The sequence below is a fragment of the Lygodium microphyllum genome, chromosome 6, assembly GCF_053477565.2.
Source record: "Lygodium microphyllum isolate KBCC chromosome 6, Lygodium_microphyllum_v1.1.10, whole genome shotgun sequence".
Taxonomy (NCBI): domain Eukaryota; kingdom Viridiplantae; phylum Streptophyta; class Polypodiopsida; order Schizaeales; family Lygodiaceae; genus Lygodium; species Lygodium microphyllum.
In genome coordinates, this window is record NC_141140.1 from 33,894,200 (window position 1) to 33,921,496 (window position 27,297).

Genomic DNA, 27,297 nt, shown 5'->3' on the forward strand with positions numbered 1-27,297 from the left:
TCCTAGTGGTCAGATATATGTGTGGCCCCTACAGACGTAAACCTTCACCAATCAAGATAGATGCCATTAGCAAAATGCAAGAAAAATGCACAAATATTTCAAAGGTGAGAAGATTTCTTGGCACATGTGTATTCCATCTTATATAGATACCACATTTTGCTCATGTAGCAGAAAATATCTATCAATTATTAATAAAAAGCCAAAGATTCTCTTGGGGGAAAGAGTATGCATACTCTTACTGTACGCAAACTAAAGAAGTTGTTAATTTCAGCCCCCACTCTCAAAAGGGTTGATTATTCAAATGGTCAACCTATTATCCTTATTGTGGATACAAGCCCCCCATTGGGATAGGATGGGCTACTGGCCAAGAAGACCTTGAAGGTAACATGTATGCAATTCGTTTTGGAGCAAAGGTTCTCAATGAACGTCAAAGAAGGTATGCACAAGTAAAAAGGGAAATTTGGGGAGTTGTAACAATATTAAAGTGTGATCTTGAATACTTTATAGGTGCTTCCATAGTGGTAGAAACTGATTATCTTCCACTCTTGGGTATGATTGCCAGCTGTTCTACACCTGACATTGCTATGCTAAGATGGATTACATATATAAATCTCTCAACCACAAATTAAAGCATATTGTAGGAAAGGCAAATCCAGTTTTGCTGACATGCTGTCACATGTAAGATATGAGAATGAAGAAGAGCCGATGGAAGAAGATGAAGCTGAATAATCTATACTTGCTGAATTTCATTCAATGGCTGCTGAAAATACCTTTTCAGTTGCTATATATACAAACCCAAAATTGAATCTTGCAGCAACAAAGATCAAAGTTTTATCTATGGAAGAAGGGTGGTCAACTAGAAGCCAGCATGCTCATTACATTGCTCAAGTTCTAGTTCATTTTCTTGAAGAAGATTGGCCAATATTTGAGCACACAATGAAGAAGAAAGAGACTTGGTTTGATGAAGAGTACAAGTATATTAAGAGGAAAGCTTATGGCTTCTTTCTTAAAAATGGGCATCTATGGAAGCACGCAAAGAAGAAGAAAGGAGTGCCTGTTCGAGTTTTAGGTAATAAAAGGTTGCAACTACAGGTAATGAAGGAATTTCATGAAAGCTTATGGGCTGGCCATAGAAGTATATGGGGAACCTTTATTAAAGTCAAAGAAAAATACTAGTGGTAGAACATGTATCGAGATATAGAGCATTTTGTTAAAACTTGTTATGTGTGTCAAATGTATTCTATAGTCAAGCATCGAGATGGGTTACAACAGACTTATCCCTTGTCTATACATTATAGATGGGTTATTGATCTTGTAATTATGCTTACAGGGATATGGAATATGTGGTATTTAGTGCTTGCAAGAGAAGATCTAACCAATCAAGTTGAAGGTAAAGCTTTAACAACCAAGACCACTCAAGCTATTTGTCACTTTTTGCTTAAAGAAGTATTTTGTAAATATGGCTGTGTTGGCAAGGTAACCGCAGATAGAGGAGAATTGGATGCCGATGAGGCACACAACTCCTTTGCTCAATTGGGTATCAGGTTGGCTTTGACATCAGCTTACAATCTTGAGGGAAATGGAAAGAGTGAGAGAGGACATCAATTTATTCTCAAAGCTCTAGTAAAGTATTGTAGAGGAAAGATCAAAGAATGGTCTAAAATGCTACCTTTTGCATTATGGGTTGACCGGACTACTCTAGTAAAGTATTGTAGAGGAAAGATCAAAGAATGGTCTAAAATGCTACCTTTTGCATTATGGGCTAACCGGACTATTCACAGTACAGTGACTGGCTATATGCTAGTTGAACTTATGCATGGACAATAACCAATTATGCCAATTGAAGAATCTATTCTCACATGGAGTCTTCTACCTTGGGAGGAAGGAATTAGTAGAGAAGAGTTGATGACTTTGCACATATGGCAGCTAGAAAGAAGGCCTGAAGATGTTCAAGCAGCTATTAAGAAGTTAAAAACAACAAGACTAAAAAACAAAAGAAGATTTGATAGTCAACATCGACTTTGGCCAAGAGCTATCCAAGAAAATGATTGGGTGCTTGTCTATGACAACAGTCTAGATAATCAATACAGTGCTTTTAGGAAGATAGTAATGCGTTGGTTTAGCCCGTATGTGGTAAAGGTAGTTCATGACAATGCTACATATTCATTGGCCAAATTGGATGGGACAAGCATGAAGATACCTGTAAGCTGGAAAAAGAATCAAGCTCTTCAAACGAAGGAAAAGTTCAACATATGAGTAAGACTTGGATATAATTCAAGAGCATGAAGACATAGAGGAAGAAGAAGAGGCAAAAGATGAAGACATTGACATGGCAGAGGATACTTCTTCTGACACTGCAAATCTGTAAGACTTTGGCACATGCTAGAGGATGTGCAGGTTAGGAGGGGGTGGATGTTGTGCCGCTACACACACACCGTGTAAAAAAATCTAGAGTGTGGCTTTCTTATTGATTTAGAGAGCCAATGCCATTTTAGACATTAGTGTTAGTGTCCATGGTTCAAAAATATTATATTTTTGGATAATTTTTACCCAATTTTTGATATTTTAGATATTATCTCTTGTAAAAATCCATAAAAATATAGAAAACTTCTAGATTAGGATAACATGTAAAAGAAAGCATGTAGGTTTCAGCTATTTTGAGAGGATTTTATGTAAAAAGAAAGATTAGCAAAATTGCGCAGTGCACGATTGCTATTTTCAGGCAGTGAACAACACTTTGAAGTGGGACATGAAGAGGGAGTGATCTGGAAACATTCTAGCCAAGTGTGTTGGTATTTTACCCCCTTTTAGAGCCAATATAAGCATCAGATTGGCGATTCGAGTAGCATAGAGGAAGGTATTATTTTATACATGTTTTTGTCTATTAGAGTTTTATCTTCTCATAATGTAGAAATAAACTGACAGGCTTCATCTTTGTTAGTATTCTTCTACATTTTCTATTTCTTTTTGTGAATATTCTTCTACGTCTTCCATTTCTTCAAACCCTTTCTCTTTTGTCTACTCCTCTCTCTGAATCTCCCTTCACCCTATTGTCTCTTATCTCTATGGTGGACTTTCGACACCAAACGCTCTGACATTGTGTTAGGGGAATTTTATGCTATCATCAAAGGTGAATTACGAAAGATATTTGGGCTAATTTGGGGCTGATATCTTCAGCCATATTTAGAGAATTAGCTTCAACAGTGTTCTTTTAATTCATTTCTTACTCTACAGAAGACATCTTGTCAAAATATGCAAGTATTATGTGTCCCTATGGCAGGGCAATGCTTATAGATCATTTATAGATGCTTTGAATTGAATTAAGAGGATATTTTTCTCTTATTTCTTGGCCGTGGTAACTTATCTTTATCAGGAACTCAATTTGAAGCTCTCTTGAAGCAAGTCTCTTTGCCCTACAAGCCTTGTAATTGACTCATAAGCTTTTGTCCCTAATAGTCTACATTGAATGCAATAATGCAAAGTTGATTCATGCTATGACATCATGTATGAATGATGGGATGTAGAGTTGTTTATGATACATGCCATCATATTGTACTTGATTTTATAATTTGTGATTGCTCTTATAGTCAAGAAAACAAGCTTGATTTGATTTAGAACTTATGAGATAATACTCTTGTGATTTTTTCTAAGAACATGCAGTTGGAAGCTTGATTTGAGTTAGAACTTATGAGATAATACTCTTGTGATTTTTGCTAAGAACATGCAGTTGGAAGCTCTATTAACATCTTCAAGAACTTGGCTTGAAACCTCCAAACCTTCTCTTATCTCTACCATCTCTAGAGTCTAAGCTCTTGAACCCCCACACATTCTTCTCTCTCCCTCAAACCCCTGTGATTGACTATGAAGTACCTCTTGAACCTTTAAACATTCACTGTAATCTACTTATCTCTTGAAGACACATCTCTATCTATCTTGTCCAGTTTTCTTGCCAAACCCTTGTGGTGACCTTCAACCCTACGCGTTGTGATATCGAGAACTCTATATGATAAATTGATGCAAGAAGTTCATGTTCCAACCATTCGAAAGCAGCAATAGAAAATCAGGGCTGGATTATATGCTCACTTGCAAGTTGTGTGTCGGATGTTGCATTTATCTCTTTGGGAGTCTCTAAAGGTGGACAAGGTTAGTGCATTTAAGAGGCAAAAATTGGTAGATGGGATACCTTTTGATCTTTATGACAAAGATTTGTCTCATGCTCATGCTTCGGGTGATGCTGACAATGACAAGGCTAAAGAGTTTGGGGATCCTTTGTTCATGAGTTTTTCTTCTTATGAAGTGTCACATGTTAATACCTTGGAAAGCCCTATGCCTTTAGATATATGAGGGTGGTTGAACTATGATGTTAAAAATGACAATGTTCATGAAGATGTTGTGATTACAGATGTCAAGAAAAAAGTTAGATTCTCCAAGGTTAAGATGGAGAATATGCCAATGCCTAAGACCAGTGATTCTTTGCAACAGCAAGGTATTGGTTTCTCTTCTGACAAGATAGTTGTTTCAGATACATATGTTCCTCAAAATCTTGAGGAGGCATGCTCTTTTGTTGCAAGGTTGCATTAGTTTATGACTCAAATTGTGAGGTGCCCGCCCATCGGCTTTCCAGGCACTCTTTTAGCGGTCTATCGAGAAACGAATCTAAGCATCGCTGCCTGGCACTCCCAAGGAATGTTCCGAGTTTTGTCGCCTAGGGTTTCCCGAATCCGCCTCCCAACGGAACGTTCACGACTGAACCCACTAGGATCGACTTGAAATTTGGGTTCCTAGTTGTCAAGGTCTCCTGTTAGCATTCTAGCGTCGGGTATTGGACATCCTACTTTACGCAGAGATACCCAATCCGAAGCAGATCTATACCGCACTTGGTTCAAAGAGAATGGGAAACGAGAGGGATGCGTTGCTCAACCTCTCTGCCCATAGGGCATAGTCCCATAACGGTCCCCTAAAACAGCATGAATCGGGTTCTAACCTATCAATACCTAAAGGTCGAATGACGATAAAAACTTGTGAGAAGCCTCCCAGTTCTCTGGGACCACCGTGCCGTAGGACAGACCCGTTGGGGGTTCTTCCCACCCGCTTCCCTTAATAGCTTTAGTTTTCTAATTAGGTCCTACCACATTTAGGTGTGACACTTAAAATCAGCTTCATTAATTTAGCCTTTTAGGGAACAAGGTTCGTTCGCGTAAATTATAGCACAGACACGAAAACAGAGCAAAGCAGTCTATTGACAAACAAGTTCAAACAAGTTCCTTAACTTATCTTCAAGTTAATCTTTGTCTCCCGCCCATACAGGAGAAATTATGTTTCACTTCTGTCCAACAGAAGTATCCCTTCTGCCCTGCAAAAGTAACTGGTCCAATTCACATGGCACCAAAAACTCAATCCTTTATCTAGAATAGGATCTCCCAACATGCCCAGATGTTGGGGGCCACGGAGGTCTTCAACTCCATTCTTGACCTAGCAAGGGGTGTCCAGAGCTCCAACTGACCCGCAAGCTGTCTAGGAGCGAAACATCATTCCCGTGGTTGGCCTTTTCACCACTCGACCTTCGGCCCATGAATCGAGCAGTGCCCTTTCGGGTTAATACGCGGTGCGACCATGGAGGTGATCCACCCATACAATATATCCTTCCTTAATTAAATCCTTTAAGAATCAAGCACAAACAAGGCAATCAGCCTAATATCATTTTTCAAGAAAACATTCCTTTAATCCCATGGCGACTTGTCATCACAGACCCTTGCCATGCATTTACCATAAATCACAAGCACTTGGAATAATCATCCAAACAATAACTAACAACCAATTGAATGTAAAAACATTTAGGATGTTGTTCGATCAATCAACAAAACCAATTGCATTCTTTCCAAACAATGCAAGAATAGACGATATAACATTTCCATCGTATATTTGCTCTCTCCCTTGGGATCTAAGAGCAATACCATGCAAACATGTTCTTAACACTTCCTTCCTTCGGCTAGGGCATATGTTAAGGGTTCAAACACTATTCATGATGTAAGTTCTATAGGTCACTTACCTTGATTGATAACCCAACCCTGAATTTGGATTGGCAAAAGACATCCTTATCCAACGGATCTCAAGACATCCTAGTTTTAACCCTTATGATCAATTTCTTGTACTAGCTCTTAGTCAAGTCATGAGGCAAATAGAAATTTATCCTCATATATCAAATATGTTATAGGCATAACATATAAATACTTGATAAGATAAGTGCGAGATGATCTCAAGTAATTAGACTCCAATAGGCCTCGCATTGACCTAGAATCTAGTTTTTCTTAGTATTTGGCCTGTTAGGCTAAGTACTTTTGAAGTATCTAAACTTTAAACTAGTACTTCTCCATTCATGATTCTTAATGTCATATTCTTTTAGCAATTATGCTATCTATAACCCTTGACTATACTTTAATCTAGCATTTGTATGCCCAATCTTTTAATGTCGTTCTTTTGACGACTATGCCATTCATAACGCTTGACTAATTCTTCCTTGTAATTGCTCTACTAGCAAATAAGACATATGTAACTAGGTGCAATTATCTTCCCTTGATATATGCACTTCACAAACTCCATCTTCCGAGTAAGCGAGATGAAATTTATCCTTTCCCATGACCTATTCTCGTGCAATAGTATGGGGCCTAACGTATCTCATACGAGAATCAAAGCAAGCATCTATCAATTTGAAAATACATTACTTATGACCGAAACCGCAGTTGGATTGATGGTGATGCCTTTGCCCGAAGCCTTGTTGCTGGTTGCAGGATTGTCATCCGCATGCGACATTCTTCGCTTGGAGGCCATCGTTCGCAGGTAGACTCAAGAGATTCAAGAAGGTAGAATAGATTCAAGATGGGAGAGCGTAAGAGAAGATGGTTAAGTCGAGGATCGAGATAGAAGGAATTGAGCTAATTCTCTTCCTTGCAGCCTCTCGAGGTGACTCTTCTCTCTCTCTCTCTCTTTCTCTCTCTCAAGCTCTCTTTCAAGCTCTTCCTCACAATCTCTTGGAGGAGTATCCTCCACTCTACCTCTCTCTCGCAGCCTCTCGGGGTCTCCTTATGCTTTCATATGCCTCTCCCATGCCTCATATTTATAGTGAATTAGAGAAGAGGGCTTGTGGTTGAGGAGTGGAGCTCTTTGTGGAGGGGGATCTTGGAAAGATCAGTGATTTGATGCTCAGATCATAAATCTGATGGTTCCATTGGCTCCGAAAGGGGGGTAAAATACCAAGACACTTGGTTAGAAAGCTCTCAGTTCACTCCTTCTTCTTTTCTCTGTTCGAAGTGCTGTCTGCTGCCTGTAAACTGTGATCGCGATGCGCGCAATTTAGCCAGTCACTTTTCTTTATTTTTCTTTTTATAAAATCTTCAAGCTAACTAAAATATCACTTGTCTTTTCTTTTTAAATGACATCCAGTTCTAAAAATCTCTATATCTTTTTTCAGGATAATATCTAAAATATCTAAAATATACTAGCTTTGCCCAAATTTTAATATTTTTGGACCATCCAAACTATACACATTAACCTAGTGATTAATATAACTCATAAGTCTCGTTCACGTTGTAATTGACGTGAAGGATGACTACGGTTCTTGCCAATTCGAGAAAAATATCAAATTTACGACTCTTGATTTTTCTAAATAAAATATTTTAAATTAAATAAAAATTATTAATAATTAATGTTAGTTAGTTTTTACCTTAGTTAGTCTTTAGTTAGTAATCTTACTAACTTATTAATTGACTAACTAACTTTTAAACTAACCAACTAACTTTTATTGTGCGGAGATATTACACAAATGCATGCTAATGGTGTAGTGAAGTTGGATGCAGTGCAACTTTGCAAGAGCAATTGGTATCTATGAAGACTAAAAAGGACACAATGCATATTGAAATGGAAAAGATGAGGAAATTGCATGGCAATGAGGTTGGTGCTTTGAGACGGTAGATTGATGAGTATGTAGATATGCTAGGTACATGTAAATTATCTTCTGTTGCCTTCAAAGAGTGGACAACTACACTGATGATAAATTCATTGGTGAACTTGATTTGTTGGCTAAGGAGAATTCTAAGTTGAAGGCTGAAAGAGTACTTTTCGATGCCTGTTTGCAACCTCTTCATATGGAATAGTGAATCTTGAGTGATATGGAGGTTGAACTTGGTGGGTCTATTTTTATGTAGCAGGATTTAGCATCCATGAGAGCTACTTTGACTTCTTTTATGCATGATCAATGGGTTGGTATAGCCGCTAGGATTTCACAGGTAATATCTAGGCCATATGCAGTTTTGCAATATACATTTGTATTCGAGAACATGGAGGCATTGCTACATGAGAAAGACATATTGATGGAGAAATTGGATGCTTTACAGGTTGAGTATCATAGGATTCTCCATATGCTTGATGGATTGTAACATGCTAAATTCAGGGTGCTAAAAATTGGCCTATGGATGTAGTTGATGTGGTCAGAGCTGACATTAGTGCTATTTTTAGGATCTTAACCAAGATGATAATATTATAGATGTCACACTTGAGAAGGTTCATGATATTTCACCTATTGGATTATAGGAGTATCATGTTTAGGAGCAACCTATTACGGATTGCCATGATGCTCATGATCCTCCTAGCTCATGAGTTACTTTGATGTAGCATTGTTAGATCTATTTTTGTCTTTGTCCATCATACTTATTTCATATTTGATATGTATGCCTCTAGGATTATGCCTTTATGTTTTGTTTTGACTATCTTTTGAGGGGATTGCAACTGTAGTAGGGAGCTATAAGTATCCTATTGGAGAGGCTCTACTTATGGTTACTCTTTGTGACTTACTTCATGGTGCAAGGCTATGAGTAAGGCATAAGTTTTCTCACTGGATATGTCGAGTTTTGGATAAGGTATTTCGACTTCATGGATCATTCAAGGGTTCGAGTCATGGCCATGTCGGGCTGTGCCAGGTGTTAGCTGTTGGCTTGGCACTACATTTACCCTTGGAATGGTGTATTACCTTAGTCATTGTTATTTCCTGTGTAAAGCAGCCTTTATATGTCTTATGAAGTTCACTCCCTCATGAAGTACAGTTGCAAAAACATGACCTGATGAGGTATTTTGTGTGTTCTTCTTGTCTATCTGATCATTTATGATATATATGCCTGATGTATGATGGATTTACCTGAATATATTGAGGATTTGGTAGTTGGCGCCATCACCCATGGTGTATTTGTCTCATTTGTAGCCTGTTTCATATGTTGTGCTTCTCATTTTCTAATATGTAGTGCTGAATATAGCATGTCTATGCTTTCATATGATTAGTTCTAAGTTTCTATGATTCCTAGGTGTGAGATTAGGTATTTGCCTCATGAAGCATTCTCTGTCTTGTTATGTATTCTGCATAGATAGGGCAGCAACATCGGCCATGGATGTTTGGATTGAAGTCCACCCCTACCCTTCTAGGATATGGCATGTAAGTGGGGTTATTCCGCTCGAAGGTAAGGGTGTTGTAGAACGACATCCAGGCATCCATGTTGCCATCCCAGATGCACCTTCTCCATCTTGGCTAGCACTCCTAGCCCTTCATCGTTCTGGGCACTTCCATGACCTTATTCTCCCAGTAGTCATGAGCCTCTATTTTCCCAGTAGTAATGAGCCTCTATTTTCCAGTAAGGTAGGCTCATGACCTTATTCTCCCAGTAGTCATGAGCCTCTATTTTCCATAAGGTAGGGTTCTTCTCTCTTTCGGAAACCCAGTTGTCTGTTGGAAGAGAGGGGGAGAGACAGAGTGGAGCGAAAGATGAGCCTCGGCTCATTGTTGTTGTTCTTTCATTATTCTTCCATCATACAAATTGAAAGAGACTTACACACATAGGTATGACTAACTAAGACTAACTTTGATTAAGTCACTGACTACACCGACTTATTGAATGCCACACACGTGTACAATTGTATCCAGCTAATGTCAGTCACACACATAAAGATAGACTGATTGAAGAGTAATGAGAGCTTGATATTCTAACACTCTCCCTCAAGCTCAAAGCATTTGATAAACTCCAAGTAGTTGTTTGAAATATATGAACTTTTCTTTACCAAGAGACTTGGTAAATATATATGCTATTTGGTATTTAGTCTTCACATGAATTAAGTCAATCTGCCTTGTAAGAACCATTTCTTTGATGAAATGGTAGTGAACCTTAATATGTTTGGACCTAGCATGGTAGACAGGATTGCTAGCCAACATAACACTACTGAGGTTATCACAATGCAATCTCACTTTGCTTTCCAGCTGTATTCCCAAGTCTTTCAATAGTTTCATCAACCAAACTACTTCGCAAGCCACTATGGCAGCTCCTCTGTACTCAGCTTCTGTACTCGACAATGCAATAGTAGGTTGTTTCTTACTCTACCAACTGATCATACTGCTGCCCAATCCAAATGCATAACCACTGGTTGTCCTCCCGTCATAGGCACAACCAGCCCAATCAACATAAGTAAACCTTGTTAAGTCAAGGGATTTTCCATATGCATAAAACAACCCATAATCTGTAGTACCCTTTACATATCTCATGATCCTCCTGACTGCATCTAAATATGGTTTGCAAGGCTTCTGCATGAACTGACTAATCAGTCCCATTGCATAACATAAGTCAGGATGGGTAATAGTCAAGTATATCAAGCTGCCCACCATCTGTCAATACATGGTCACATTCTCTATGTCATTCCCAACATCAATATGCAGCTTGACATTCTGATCAAGAGGTGTCTCCATAGGCTTGCATTCAGTCATACCATACTTCTGTAACATGTCACGAGCATACTGCTTATGTAGCAGCCATATACCTTAAGGCGTAGAGACTACCTCAATCCCAAGAAAATACTTTATTTCACCAAGGTCTTTGACTCTGAATTCAGCCTATAAACATGATTGAATTTCAGCAATGCCCTCTTCATAATCTCCAGTGATGATAAGATCATCTACATAAACCACTAGAAACACATATCCATAATCTGTCTTCTTTGTGAACAGACTATGATCTGCATCACCCAATCTAAGTCCATGTTGCTATAAATAATTGCTGATCCAAGCATTCCATACTCTAGGTGCCTATTTCAGTCCATATAAAGCATTTTTCAACTTACATACATGTGTAGGAAAATTCGGGTGAACATAGCCTTCAGGCTGCTCCATATATACTTCCTCAACCAAATCACCGTTCAAGAAAGCATTCTTGACGTCCATTTGCCATAATTTCCAGCCTTTGCATGATGCCAAAGCAATGACAGTTCTGACTGTTTCCATATTAGCCATCGGATTGAAAGTCTCCTCATAGTCAAGGCCATATTGCTTGCATACCCTTTTGCAACCAGCATGGCCTTATAACGTTCTAATGAACCATCTAACTTGCACTTAACCTTGTACACCCATTTGCAGCCAATGGGGACTTTGCCTTCAGGCAACTCAACCAATTCCCATGTCTCATTTTCAGTTAGGGCTGCATACTCCTCATCCATGGCAGCACACCAGTTATCATCTGTAGCCGCATAATCAAACTTTGCAGTATATTTGTAACCTATCACACTAGCCATATATGTATAATGGTGGGCTGAATAACTAGTGTATGTAAACCTGTCAACTGGTTTTCTGACTCTCTCAGATCTTCGTAACTATGGCTCACTCTGATCTTGCCTCTCATGAGGCGGTACATAATGACTTTGCCTTGCTCCAGGCGTCATAATAGACAGAATGCTCAACTCACTATCCAATCTGTCAACTGTTAGATGACTCATAACCTGTTGTGGACCTATCACATCCTCAAGCATATTTTCTTTTCCCTTATCCAATCTCCCCCTCACTGACATATCCGTGTTAGTGGATGTAGGAATACGACTCCAGAAACGTCTTGACCAAGGACTTATTGTAGGTGACCCATCACCTATAGGACCACTCATAGATGTACTTACTGTAGGTGTAATTTCAGTATTACTAGTGCTGGTTGATCCATTAGTAGCCACTGTAATAGGATTACCATAGCACGATGCCAGCTCATCAAAAACAACATCTCTGCTAATCAATGTCTCATGTGTAGACGATACATAACACTTGTAAGCTTTCCGGTCTTGTGCATAACCAAGGAACACACTCTTGATAGCACATATGGAATGCTACCAAATACCTTCAAGTGTGAAATGTCAGGCTTATGACCATACAACCTCTCATATGGAGTTACATCATGAATCCCTGCTGTAGGAGTTCTATTCATAGATAGCAATCACTATTGCTTCAGCCCGATAACCATTTGGCAAACTCTTCTCATTCAGCATAGCTCTTGTTGATTCCATCAATACCCTATTTTTCCTTTCTACTACACCATTTTGCTGTGGTGTATAGCTACAAGTTAACTGTCTTCTAATCCCATATTTAGCAAGGTACCTGTCAAAGTAGTTAGAGACATATTCTCCACCTCCATTTGATCCAATACATGAAATTTTATAACTCAACTCATTTTCAACATGCTTCTTAAAGTCCTTGAATGCATCAAACACATTATCCTTATGTTTCAGTATGTAAAGCCAAGTATATCTACTGAAATCATCAATGAAGGATACATAGTAACGAGCACCACCAAATGAAGCATTATGAGATGGACTCCATATATCTAAATGTACCAACTGCAAGGGTCGTGTGCTATTCCATACATGTCTTATAAATGGAAATCGTGTCTGCTTTCCAAACTGACATGCATCACATACATGTCCAAAGTCATGATACTTGAACCTAGGCAGTCCAAGCACAATCTCCTTCTGCTGCATAGATTTCAGCTTTTGTACATTCACATGGCCAATCCACTTATGCCATATCTCAACATCCCGTATAGCACCATCATCATGTGCAAACATGACTGCTTTTAATTCTGGAGTTGATGCATCAAGAGTAAACATTTTGCCATCTCTTCGGCCTCTAGCAATCAATTTGTAGCCATTACCATATTCTTCAACAAAGCATCCATCTCTATTCATCTCACTTGCAGATTTTGTTCTGCCATCTATCCAACTGACAAAAGAATCTTGGTTATTATAGGTACATGTAGTACATCATGCAAGCTCTTTTTCTTGTCATCAGGCATCAACAATAGAACAATTCATGTGTGCTGAATATCATGTTGGGTGTCACCCCCAGTACACACATAACCATGTGAACTTGCAACCATGTCATCAAACCATTCTCCATGGGGTGTCAAATTATTTGAAGCCCTTGAATCAATGCACCATCTCTTATCTCTATTCTTCTTAGATGCATTGTTAGACACATGCTGCATGGCAAACAATCTGTCAACCTACTCATCATGAGCATCGCTAGAAGATGCATAGTGCCCATGCTGTTTGCCCTTTGCCTTCATATCTCCTTGCTTCTTGTAACAATTCTTTTGCAATGTGTCCATATCTCCTGCAGTAATGACAGTCCTTATCTTTGCTTGACTGATCATTTTACTGCCATGAACTAGATCCATCACCTCTACCATGGGGTGATCTCCCCTGCCTCTAAAGCCGCTAGATCCACGATGGCCCTGTGTATTTGTGTCATGCCAAGCATTCTACTGATGCTGTCCATAAGCATTTTGAGTGTCTCCTTGATCTCGAAAAGAGCCACGTCCTCTGTCGCCTCTGCCATGCTGGCTAGAGTAAAGAACAATGTCTCTGCTTTGAGACGTGCTAGAATCTATATTCAGTCCAAGCTTAACTTCCTCATGCAATCGCAAAGCAATTAGCTCATCCCAATTAGGGGATTCAACTCTCACAGAAATAGACATATCAAATGCTTTATACTCTTTGCCAAGTCCATTCAATGTCACTGCAATCATATCATCCTCAGACATTGAAGATCCAATGGTGGCAAGTTGATATGCTATGTTCTTGATCTCTATAGTGTAGGCATGAATGCTTTTGCCATTCCTAGACATGTTATTGAACTATTGCTTTAGATGAATCTTTCTTGCATGTGTTACATTTCCATAATTCTTTATGAGTATGTCCCACGCATCCTTTGGGGAATTGCATCCAGTAATCTATATAACCATAGCATTTGATATACATAAGGAAAACCAATGTAACACCTTGCATGCTCTCTCAGTCCATAGCTTATGAGCACTTTTGTGATCATTTGTCAGATTCCTTTCATGCATTTCAGGTTTAGCCTCATCACCTGTATATAAGTCCCAATAACCTCTGCCAACCAAAAATTCTTCATGCGGAACTTCTATAAAGCAAAATTTTTGTTGTCCAGCTTTTCTTCCACAATTTGAGTGATATTGTCAGTGCCTTGAGCATTTTCCATAGTTGCATCTTAGGTATTTAGTGATGTATACAACTTGTAAGTATGTGACTCCTTTTCCTACAGTTCAAGACTAGTTTCTTGCTTTTCAGGACAGTTTCCTACAATTCTGGACAGTTTTCCCAACAACCCACTTGCTATATACTGTATTCCAACAATGAAAAAACATAGTCACTGAGCATAAACCAAGCTCAAATAAATTCAAAACATTCTATGGTAGTGGCGAAACATCCTAGCAACAAACTATATCCATACAAGTATCAATGTTTGTACTATATGCAAGTAGCACTACCAAATACAGCTAGCCCATTGCTATAACCATTAGTATTTTCTTTGTTAAAACAAGAGTTTTCATACCTCAAAATAGTCCCAAAACATCTCATTTAGTTGCCACTCTATGCATGAGTTGACAGGTCAAAATATATTGCATGTACGTCAAGTAAAGATGATAGGTATCCTTCCTGTAGACAATAACTAGCCAATACCCTGGTATAACCAGCAACAAATCAGTCCAAAATTTGAACTTTTAGCACTCACAATATTCCAAAAAGCATCTACCACTCAAGTGGTATGATCCAAGCATTTTTCACTAGCAAATAAGCATCACATATACTTCAACCATGTAGGTATATTGTTTCCAAATTCAGGACGATAGCAACTAGTTCACTAATTCCAGCCTGCAAATAAGCTCTAAAATTGAGAATTTAACACTCCAATATCATGCTCAAATGCATGATAATAAGGGCATATACATTGTTAGGATGAAAGCCACCAGTGCCTTGGAATCACTTGCTGTTTACTGCAGTAAATAACCAGTCTGCACAGGTCTGTGATGAATATCTCAAAATCTGTGAGAAATTTGAAAAAAATTTCTATTGCAAAGTTGTAGACTATGTCAAAATGGTTATGAATCAACGGTCATTTCTCCAAAAACCATTTCTGTAGCAAGATATAGCTTCTGCAAAAAAATAGGCTACAGATACAGTCTCCTTTGATGATGTTTTCTTCAGATTCGATGTCTTGATGTAAAATGGCCATTGCCAAGCCTTCAGGCTTCAGGCATTTAGGCTTTGATATCATGTTGGAAGAGAGGGGGAGAGATAGAGTGGAGCGAAAGATGAGCCTCAGCTCATTGTTGTTCTTCTTCCATTATTCTTCCATCATACTAAGTGAAAGAGACTTACACACATAGGTATGACTAACCAAGACTAACTGTGGTTAATGTTGAGATATTTGAAATCACACCTACTTCAGTCCCTTTGTGAGGAGCAGTGAGGGCTCAGGACCAGAATCCCATATGCACAATAGGAGAAAGTACCACCACTCAAATCCTATAAAGCATTGTATTTGCACTCTTTTTCTAATGCAATGGTAGTACTCTTTTCTTTCCAGTAAAGTGTCATGTCACTGTCAATACACAAGATTGTGTTTATGAGTCCAAGTCTCAATCTTGGAACCTAATTCACTTGTGTAACAATTTGTCCTAGTCAGGATCAATGTCTTCATGAGTTTCCTTTTCCTCTTTCAACCTCCATAGCTTCCGCATCTGCCATGCTCTAGATCCCATGTATTTCACATGGTATCAGAGCTCAGGTGAGCATGACCCAACTCTCCTTTCACTCCTCTCAGCTCCTTTCCATCTCAGCTCAGCTCAATTTGAGTACTGGACCCTATCTCCAACTTCATTTGCATTCCTACCTTCAATGAAGCTTCCATGGCAGCCATAGTTAGCAATACCTTGTCAGCTTGAAGCTTTCATATCTCTCTCCCCATGCCAAATCTCTCTGAAATTCCTTCTAGAGAAGTGTTTCTCTACTTCTAGAGCTCCTCCATGGCACCTCAATCATTGAGGTTGGGCAACTATAACTTCAGCATTGCCTCTTTTTAGAGTCACTGCCATAATTGTGTCTTGGACAGCACCTACCTACCTCTGTTGGAGTAGCCATATCTCATCAACCAGGCCATATCTCCTTAATATTTCTTCTTGAGAGTTGTTCTTCAGGTCAATACGCAACTTCTTGGAACAAAAATCAAGGAGATTGATGCACACCATGCTCATCATTTGCATTTTTCCAAATCTAGGCGCAATTTTGATATCGACCATTTTGAAGGCTTAGATCTCTCAACTCAGGAAAAACGAGTACAAACCTTCTTAGGGAAGTTAGACCCATTAGTAAGGGTCCTCTATCTCAAAGGGTTTGGGTAGATTCAACCTGTGGAGCTCGTGGGAGCTCATTTACTAGTCGATGGTCCCTGTTTTGATAGGACAACCATAGCCAAACTTCACCAAGCTCAAAAATCTCATCATTTTCTCTCTTTTGTCATTGGAACAACCCACTGTCACTCAAATATAAAGGTCCCAGCATCAAATCAAGAAGGGGAAGATTTGGATCTGAAAGAACTTGAACGAGAAACATAGTGTCTATTGACACTCATTTTTAGTGATCTAAACACTTGTGTCTCTTGACACATCTCAACCAACTCTTCTGCTACTTAAATTTGATAAGTCTGAAGTTGATTTGCTACTGGTCCCTCAAGTCAAATATGGGCAAAGATTCTCCAGCTACCCGTTTCAAAGGAGTCGGGTTTCATACCTGGCATACTCGCATCAAATTGATCCCGATGAAGAAAGGCCTTTGGGCCATTACCACTGGAAAAGAAAAGAAGCCTCGTGATGTTGATCTTGCTATCACTTGGCAAAAGAACGATGATAAGGCTCATGCCATTATCAAACTGGAGCTAGATGACAGCTATATCCACCATGTGGATAATTGTGAGACTTCACAGGATACATGGAAGAGACTTGACATTTTGTTCGGTGCACAATCTAAATCATTAAAGTATGGTCTCCTGATTGAGTTTTTCAGGATTGAAATGAAGTTCAGCACATCACTTGCCACACATCTAAATTATATGGAAGGACTTCTAACCCAACTTGCAGGAATCAACATTAAAATGAAAAAAGATGTTTGCATCAGTGTTCTACTTAAGAGTTTGCCTCATGGATATAATAATGTATCAACAACTCTGATTAATATGCCAAACCTTGAACTTGCTGATATCCAGGCATCACTGTTAGAGGAGGAAAAGAACCTAAAAACCAAGGAAGAACCAAGTACCTCTAGAGATGAGCATGCATTATATATTGGCAACAGGTACAAAGGCAAGAAGGATAAGCTCTTCTGCGATTTCTGCAAAAGGACCGGACACACCGAGAAGTTCTACCACAATAGAAAGAGGTCCCAAAAGGCCTATCTAGTTGCAATCAAAGAAGAAGAAAAAAATAGAGAAAAGGAAGAAGAAGAAGAAGACCACCAAGAGAAGGACAAACCTCATCAGTCCTTCTATTCAGACAGACTTTTTTAGCTGTGTATTTACTAGCCCTAATGCCTCAAACACTCTTTTGTGAGGCACCTGCTACAGCCTTTGGATGTCCATCATGTTTGTGGTACCCACACTTAGCCTTTTCTACGATAGCCTCTAGTGTTTTGCCATGTTTATGGTGTGCCCACACTTTGCAGGTGTTGCTTTCACTAAAACCTCTACACACTTTGTACTTTTGGTTGTGATTGAGGAGGGGTGTTGAGATATTTGCAATCACACCTACTTCAGTCCCTTTGTGAGGAGCAGTGAGGGCTCACGACCATAATCCCATATGCAAAGTAGGGAAAAGTACCACCACTCAAATCCTATAAAGCATTGTACTTGCACTCTTTTTCTAATGCAATGATAGTACTCTTTTCTTTCCAGTAAAGTGTCATGTCACTGTCAATACACAAGATTGTGTTTATGAGTCCAAGTCTCAATCTTGGAACCTAATTCACTTGTGTAACAATTTGTCCTAGTCAGGGTCAATGTCTTCATGAGTTTCTTTTTCCTCTTTCAACCTCCATAGCTTCCGCATCTGCCATGCTCTAGATCTCTGTATTTCACAATTAAGTCACTGGCTACACCGACTTATCGAATGTCACACACGTGTACAACTATATCTAGCTAATGTCGGTTACACACATAAAGATAAACTGGCTGAAGAGTAATGGGATCTTGATATTCTAACATTGTCACCTAGCCTTCTTCCAACATTAATCACCTCTTCCACCACCTTTGTTGATAGGACTCCGCTTAATACAATGGGGAATTAGAAATTAAAGTTGAAGGGCTCTCGACCAGTATCCTTCTACTCCCATACTATAAGTTCTGCATTCCAATCCACTAGGAAAGCAGTCTTCTCTTGGAGGGATGGGTGCTACTGGAGACCTTGCTAGTTGAGCTTGTAGGCTTTTTTATCCCTGTTTGAGCATCCTCGTTCTCATCTTTTTGAGCTTCACTTTCCTCTCAGCAGAGGTGGATACCTCCTACTGTACTTTAGGCCATGGAGAGGGGGGTTGTGGGACTAAATCTTCATCATGTTGCACCATTTCCAAGCTTGGCCTTGCTTCTTCAATTGGCCTTTTGCATCTCCTCTCTTCTGTGCTCTTGTGGCCTTGCTTCCTTGAGCCTTGCTACTTGTGCTTGGATGCACAGTCTGTATCTCAGAGCTCTGTGGGCGACTTTTAGTTTTTCCCTTAATGATTAAATGGCCTCTTTCTTTTCAGATTGCATGGCGTCTAAGAGAGTGTTGAGGAAGGCGCGTTGCTAGGCTTCCAAACTTATTTGTGTGGCCTTTGCCCTGCTTTTTGCTAACACCTTGTCACCTTCTGCAAGGGCTAGTTGTCTCGCTAAGTCTCTCACCCTTCCTTTGCTCCTACCCACCCATTCATCCTCTCTTCTCTTCATCTCCTCCAAGTTTTCATTATGCCTTTGGGCTAGGGTCCTTATTCTCCTCTCTTGTTCCTCAATTTCTCTTTCTAGTATTTTCTACTCCTCTAGCTCCATATCCACCCTCTTCTTCCACTTGTTCATGTTCTCCTAGTACCTTTGGGCTCTCTCTTCTTCTCCGGCCGTTGCGAGCTCCTCCATGGCATCTTGGACCCTCTTCATTTGTCATTGCAGCTCTTCTTGTTGTAGGATCAAGAGCTTGTACTCCCTTTGCAGCCCCATCAGCTTTTGATTTTCATCTTCAAGTTTTCTTTACTAGCTGTCCTCCTGCTCCTCCTTAGCCCTGTTGAGCTAGAAAGCCTCTAGCATATCCTTTTCGGCTTCTAGCTCAACAATTGCCACATTCTTTTCCTCTTTCACTCTTTCCAGTTGTGAAAGGAGTTCCTTGACGTAGTCATCATAGTTTGTAGACGACGACAATGTAGGAGTAGTCATTGTGGATGCTTCTACCTTCTATTTTTTGGGATCATGTCTGGATTTTGTATCTGCAGAGCTACCGGTCTTTTTGCTCCAGTCATTGGGGTCCCTTCAGTTCCACCTTGTATTATCTCTTTATTGACCAGAAACTGCACCTAGGCCACAAGGTTACTAGCATCTACTGTGGTAGAAGTGCTTTAGGTGGGTGCAGAGACAGGGGTGGTGGACACTAGGATAGGTGGGATGGGGTCAATTAGACACTTTCCCTTGCCCTGTGCTATTGGGGATGGCATGCCTTTGGGTGCTTGGGAGCTTGTCCCTAGGCGTTCTTCTTCATGAGGGCTCCTGGCAACCAGCTCCTCCTCTCTGGAGGGCTACTCCATTGATAGGTGGATGGCCATGACTATGTCTTCTTCTTCTCTCCTCCTTGAGCTCCTCGGATTCTTCATTTGCTTTTCTCTTTCTATCCTCTTCATCCCTCTTGGATTCCTCTTTTATCATTTTTGACTCCTCCTTTTCTTTTCTCTTTCTTTTTTCTTTAGGATTTTGGACTCTTTTTGGGCTCTTTGTAGGTCTGCTCTCTTTTTCTACCTGCTTTCTTCTTCAGCCTTCTCCTGTGGAGTCTTTTTCTTTGACTTCTTGCCCCCTCCACAGCTAGATTGTGCTTTTGCGCTTCTTCTTCGTCCTCACCGTCCTCTAACTAGATTTTTCCTGTTCTTGGTGGAGAGGGGACTTGTTTGGTGTTTCACCAACTCCATTGTCTTCCTGTGCTTACCCGAATGCCTCTCTAATGATGGCCGTCAATACCTCTCCAAACCCAATGGTTCAGACCTTCAACAATGACTTCTTCCTTGCCTTGGAGGTCGGGGATTCTCCACCCACGGGTCTTCCACCCATAGTAGCTAGTGCCTTGGTTGAAGTTTTGATGGTCTTCCTCATGAAGACATTCAAGCTCACCTCATCAAAGGACTTGGCTGTGATGCTTTTTAGCATTGACACATTGATTCTGCTCATCAATATGTTGTACCTTTGGTTGGAGAACAAGGCATGCACCATTTTGGCCTATAGTTGGACTTCAGGGTCGGGGATATCAGCTAAGCTGATGCCATCATTGGTGTGGACCATTACTTTTTCCATTCTCGGCAATTATGGACAATTCTTGGCATATTGTACAAGCCCCTTTTTGGCTGTCTTTCAACGTTGTTGGCCAGCGGGCCCAACTCTCTATCCACTAGCTCTGGGGTCAGCTCTACTTCTACTTAGCAGGTGGCCTCTCCTTGTCGTATAGTTGTTGTGCCATGGTTCCTATTGAAGGTACGAAGAAACTCCGCACACTTTTTGTAGTCCATGGCGTGGCCAATCTTCTCCACATACTTCTATAGCTTGGAATGCTTCACAATTTTCTTGATGGCCTATGCCTCCATGACCACATCTTCCAAATTCAGGATGTGCCTAAACTTGAATTGGTTGTAGGCCCTCATCTCCACTAAGAGGCCATACTTTGCTTACTCTTCCTCTGAGAACGGCAGCTTGCTAGTTTTCTCATGTCCTGCCATTGTAGGTGCCTATCATAAAGCCATAGCCCACCATTATTATCCTTCATATACTTTTTGTGAAAAGACATGTGCTTATGGAAATTGAAATGCTTAAATAGAGAAGGACAATTTTACTTTAACCAATGCATGCATTCCACAAAAAAATTATGATGTTTTTCCTCGCTCATAAGTTGATTTTAATCCATTATTTTTTGCTTTTGGACATTGATTGAGATTTAGGGTTTGTTTTTATGTTCCACACCTATGTTCCACACCTTACCCCCTCCCCCCCAGGAGATGAGAAGAATCCTTCCTAGGATTTGAAGGGTTAGGGAGTTTACGATGAATCACTTTTGCATGAGCCAAGAGTAGAAGTTTGGGTTATACTCCATATTAGCATAGTGGTCCATGTCAAAAGGCTAGATGACTACATGAGTGATGTAGGTGAGGACATCCATTAGGAAATCATCCTATTTTATTCTGCTGGCAATGTGTAACTCCTCCTCTATCAAAATGCAATCTAAGTAGGGGTGAGTCATGATGTGCTCTTCTGGGGACCGGTTGCGAATGGTGGTCAACACCCTATAGGAGGTTGGGGCTACATAAGTTGGGTCATCATATTTCTGAGGCCTTGATTGCACGTCTCTACTCAGTATTGGCCATGGTTTGGTAGCCCTCTTGCTCCCATTGAAGTCAGAGAGCATACTATTTTTGCAAGAAAGAGGAGTCATTGTTAGCAAGCTATTTCAACTCCTCAATTTCCTGGTTGATGGCAAGGATCGTGCCCTTGTCGTAAGATGTAATGAGGGTTTGCTTACATGCTTGTTCACAGGAAAGATCAGTGGCAATGAGTTCCTTGCCTGGGGAGGCTTAACTGAACACAAATTTCGATCCTTCCCATGAACAAGGTAGTGTGCATATCTCTATTGCTAAAGGCTCATCTAAAAGACTGAGGTCTAATTGGTCATAGCTTTTAGCAAGTGTGGTTAATGTGGCATCCAAGCAGCACCGAAGAAAAACCACCAAGTCATCCCCTATATTTTTAGCTAAGTTTGAGGCCAAGATAAGAATCAATCATCATTCATAGGAGGGTTTAAGACCTAGCAGAGGTTGGGGTTTGACTATGGACTCGATAGCTCAATAGCAGCTGATGTCTGCGGTTGCAGCTTCTCCTATGTATGTGGTCTCGTCTCTTGTGTGCTAAGCGTGGTTTGTGATTTTGACATTATGCTTCCATATGTTTGTGAGGCTTTAGGCTAGCAGTTCTAGATCGAGTCAGTTTGGAGTCAGTGCACTATGGTTTTGGTCGATAGACCCATTGAGGCTTTGTAGGTTTAACAATGTTGGGCTTTATGGGCTTTGCACCTTGAGTCCTTTGCAAATTTAGTGCCTCATCTTTCATGGGGATTTGTGTGTTAAGTTTGAGGGTGGCATTTGAATAGTGCCACTAGCCATCTTGGCTTTAGGTACCCTTATCTAGGCATTGCCCTGATGATAGCCTTGTGCTTGCAATAAGGTCTTGGGGACCCATTGTGGCTTGACCGTTCGTCAGTGCCTATAGTTTCTTCTTTGCCTCGTAGGTTTTGAGTATGAGTTCCTAGGCTTGCAAGGTGTGTTTGTATGCTTCTAGGTGGCAATTCTCAATGTTTAGGCACCCAATTGAATTGTGGTTTAGGGGCCTTAGCTTTGATCTCGACGGGTAGTGGTATGCTGATGGTGTGGCTTGGTGGGTTGTGACAAGTCACGACCCCCCTTCTCCTTAGGCTTGGTGATGGGTTTCTCTATTGGTGGCCTTGTTGGCTTTGATGGAGCCACGCTACCCTTGCTGGAAGCCGTGACTATTTGTACATTGGTGATAGCAAGGTGAATACACTAGGACATGTAGTCGACAATACAATGTGCTTGCCATTTAAAGGAGCGTCCTAACAACGATGTATTATGAAGCATCTTTTGTATTATGAAACACATAAAATAGTAAAGGTATACTTTTAGACTCGATAGAGACATTGATTTTGCACTTTCTTGAAAGTGCATACTATTGGCCCCCAAATGGGGTAAGTTTAGTGTTGGTGGGTTGTAGTTGTGGGCGACCAATTTGAGTCCAATGATTGTGAGTTAAGATATTAAATGCAACTCCCTCATTGATCAATGAGTTGAAGCATTAGGAAAAAAATGAACTCACAAATGGGCCTTTTAGCCTCTCCTCTCTCCTCTTTAAAACAAGGAAAAGAGGAGAGAAGAATAGTAAAATAATCCTATTTTCTCTCCACTTTTGCAATCTTATTTTGCCTTCTTTATATTATCTACAAAGATATACTCAGATTCCTTCTCTCTTCTAATTCAAGAAGCCTTTTTCAACCAAATTTTATATTAAAAAAGGAGTTAGTAACGGGAGTGTGGTGCTTCGTTTTCAATGCAAAATGATTAGTAGATACGAGGTAATTGATTTTTTAATTGAGAATAAGGGAAATAAAAATTTGGAAGTTCCTTTTAAGATATTTTGGGGATTTTTTATATTCTAACTTTTGGTCAAAAAACTAATCAACTGGTCAAATTTCGTGTTTTTTGGAGATGTTTGAGGCAAAATAGAAATATCTAAAATACAAAAAGTCTTGGATATCCCTACCCTCTGAGCTATTTTCCCCCCAAATCTATACTCTCTCATGGCTCTATTGTCACCTCTTCTCTGTGATTATGCAACCTTCATTAATAGAGTGAATTACTTACACCCTCATTTCCCTTGGTACCTTTGTGTACCTCTCTGTGCATGTCCACTCTATCTCTTGTGACCAAGTAGGCTTCCCTTTTTTTATTAATAGTAAAATGAATACATGAAAGAAGGAGATGCATATTGAAGTAGAGATTGAATATGCCCCATTATTCAAAAGAACCCAGCATACTAGTGCCAACCCTCAGGTTTTGTAGAGTTACAGGCAAATGGGATTGAAACATGTGGATTTGTGGGTTGATGGGGGAATCTACCCAATTGACCCCTCAAACAATAGACCTCCAACTTTCTTATGAATCAAAAATTTGCTGAAGTATGTGTGCGAGGGTGAAAATGGGTTACTCGGTTATACTAGGCGGTTCAATGATTAGGCATTCAAAGTATTTACAACTTGCCAAGCAACCATAAAAAGTTATCATGATGTGATCGTTGCACATCAACTTCATATACAACAACTCATAGGACAAGTGGTACAGCTAAATGACACTATAACTCAACAAAACAATCAAATTATTTCAATGCAAGACACTATCCATGACATTGGTATCTCATATGAGGAGGCAAAGGCACAATTGGATGACTTGAGAAAGATCAACAACAATCTAACATAGGAGCACAAACGAAAGAAGAAGCCAATCAATAAGTTAATTGTAAATAGCGACCATTGGAAGCGGTGTATCAAAGCATGTAAGGTAGCTCAGAAAGAGAACCTAGGTGAGGGTGAGGTTGGATCATGTATTAGTAGATTGCTGAAGGCAAGTACATTGGAAAAAGCTTTGAGCAATCCTAAGTTTAAGGCTGTGAAGGAAAATGTGATTGAGTGCACATTAAAAGATGTGTCAAATGAGTTCTTAGTTGTGGATGCACAATCTGTTTGTGATAGGGCCGGTATTAGCACAACGACTTACTCAAAGATATTCAAAGGTCTAAAGGCTGAGTTTGGTCGTGTGCTGTGAAGAGAAATAGAATCATGCCTCTTCATCAACCTTCAAAGTTAATAGAGGCATGATGACAACTTAATACAAAGGTTTTGGAGCTGATAGGAGATCCCATGCATATTCAATGCATGGAAACACTAAAGGTTGGGACAAAAAATGCATATGAGGTAAAGTTCACTGAACTCAATAATTACTATTTAGATTTGTACAAGGTGCAGTCGGCAATGGTAACGTAATACAATATGTCTGTTGAGGAATGTAATGGTAAATTTCAGTTTGTTATAAAATTAGATGAAAGCGAGGTCGTCAAAGGAGTAAAACTTGAAAGAGTTAGTGTAACTCTAATAATGGAGCTTTACAATTTAGATTTGTACAAGGTGCAGTCGGCAATGGTAATGTAATACAATATGTTTCTTGAGGAATGTAATGGTAAATTACAGTTTGTTATAAAATTAGATGAAAGTGAGTTCGTCAAAGGAGTAAAGCTTGAAAGAGTTAGTGTAACTCTAATGAATAGAGCTTTACAATTCAACAAGAACAACCCAAGGAACTTTAGTGTTCATTCTGAGTGCCATGTGTGGTGGCTCGCTACATTTGAAGTTCCTAAGGAAACATTTGAGGTGCTGCAGCTGTTCTTTATGCACATAAGCATTCCAAGCATCATCAATCGTCAAGAACATGGTGAGATGCTCTCGGTTGAAGGGTATGGTCAATACTTGGTTAAATGGCATCTTGCATGAGACTTGAAAACTTTAAAATGCATGTGTGGAATCTCCAATGGTGCAAATACAAAGAATCCATGCCTTTATTGCTTGACAGAGAGGGTGGAAGGAAAGGACGGAAAGAAGAACTGGCAAAGGGTGACAAGTGCTGCACCGACTTGCAATAGAGAAGATCCCACTTGGAAGCCCATCTTCAACATTCCATTGGATCGTATTCAATTTGTTCATTGCATGCTTTTGTCAAAATCATGGAGAAACTTGTATATGAATACATTTGCTTTGCTTATAGGATGCAACAAAAAAAAGAAGCCATTACAACGTGTAGGAATGTGGAGCGAGTGCTATCAGAAATTGGGCTACACAAGCATCAAGTGACGATTGAAAAAGATGAGAAGAGATCAAGAAAATCTGGTAACTTGCCAAAAAAGCCTTGCTTTGGAGGAGCAAAGGCTAGGAAGTTTCTCTCAACACCCATCAATGAGGAAGGGAATGTCATGGTTCGTAGGCCTCAAGACTACAATGGGTGAAAAAAGTTACATTTTGCAGTTCCTAATCGAAGTAATGGAGGAAAAACAAGATTGGCCAAAACTAAGGTTTGGATAAGTCAATGGTGTGTAATAAGTTAATATTTTAAAATTGTAAGAATTGTATAAACTATTGAGCATAGTTTTATTCATGTGTGATATGTGCCTTTGTGGCATATCCTTGAGGCACATGGGCCATACTTTGTAGAAAAGGGAAGCATCAGAATTTGCTCCACACAAGGGATGGAAAATTCACATTGGTTTGGTGCATACCAAAGAAAAGATGATCATGGTGGAGGGGTGAATGGTAGCAATCCAATGATCCAATTGCTATCTTGGTGGTATAGGATTATAGTAGCGGATGAAGCTAAACTCTCGCAAAAGAGAAAAAGTGAAAGTGTTGATGAATCAACTGCAGACATGATGGAATCACCTCATGTCACTAAAAGAGTTCATTATGAAGCCTCAAGTGCCAAAGAAAACATGCAAAGTGGCTAGAAACAAGGCTTCGACAAGGCAGCAAATGGGTTCGAAGAGAGCTAAGATACTAAGATGAACAATGTATTCAGTGTGAATGCAATTCATAGTTTAAGAGAGAAAGAGAGAGTGTGCATCTATGTGAATGAGTCTTACACTTTAGGGTTATATAAAAGAGGGTTTCACTTTCTATCTTATTCATTGAGTTCTCACATCTCTTATGCAGGAAAGATGGCTAGGTCTAAGGTAGTTGCAAATAAGCTTTTGCTCAGAGCCCCATATCATGTTTAACCCCTTGGAGCATCTACTAGCTCAGATGCATCCCCTTCTCAACCTAACCCACCTTCGTTAAGCCACCCTCACAAGGGTCCTCCTCAACATCCCCACAAGAAATGCAAGTGGAAGCCAGGTACAGTGGCCTTGAGAGAAATTAGGAGGTATCAACGCTCTTTTGATCTTATCATTCCGAAGGCGAGCTTCTCGAGACTTGTTTGCAAGATTGTGCAAGATCTCTACCACACACAAAGCAGGAGGTGGTTTTTGACACAAGGTCAGGATAGACCTGACCGCTTCATAAAAGAATGCCTTCATGCTCTACAGTGTGCTGCAGAGGCCTTTTTAGTTGACTTGATGACTGATGCTTCACGTTGTGCAATACATACGAAGCACATCACTCTAACTCCCAAGGATTTCCAACTTGTAAGAAAATTTCAAGCATTGAAGGATGCATTCGTTTCAATGGAATGAACACAGTTTGTAATGTTATCTTTTTTGGCATAGTGTTATCCTCGTGCATTGGA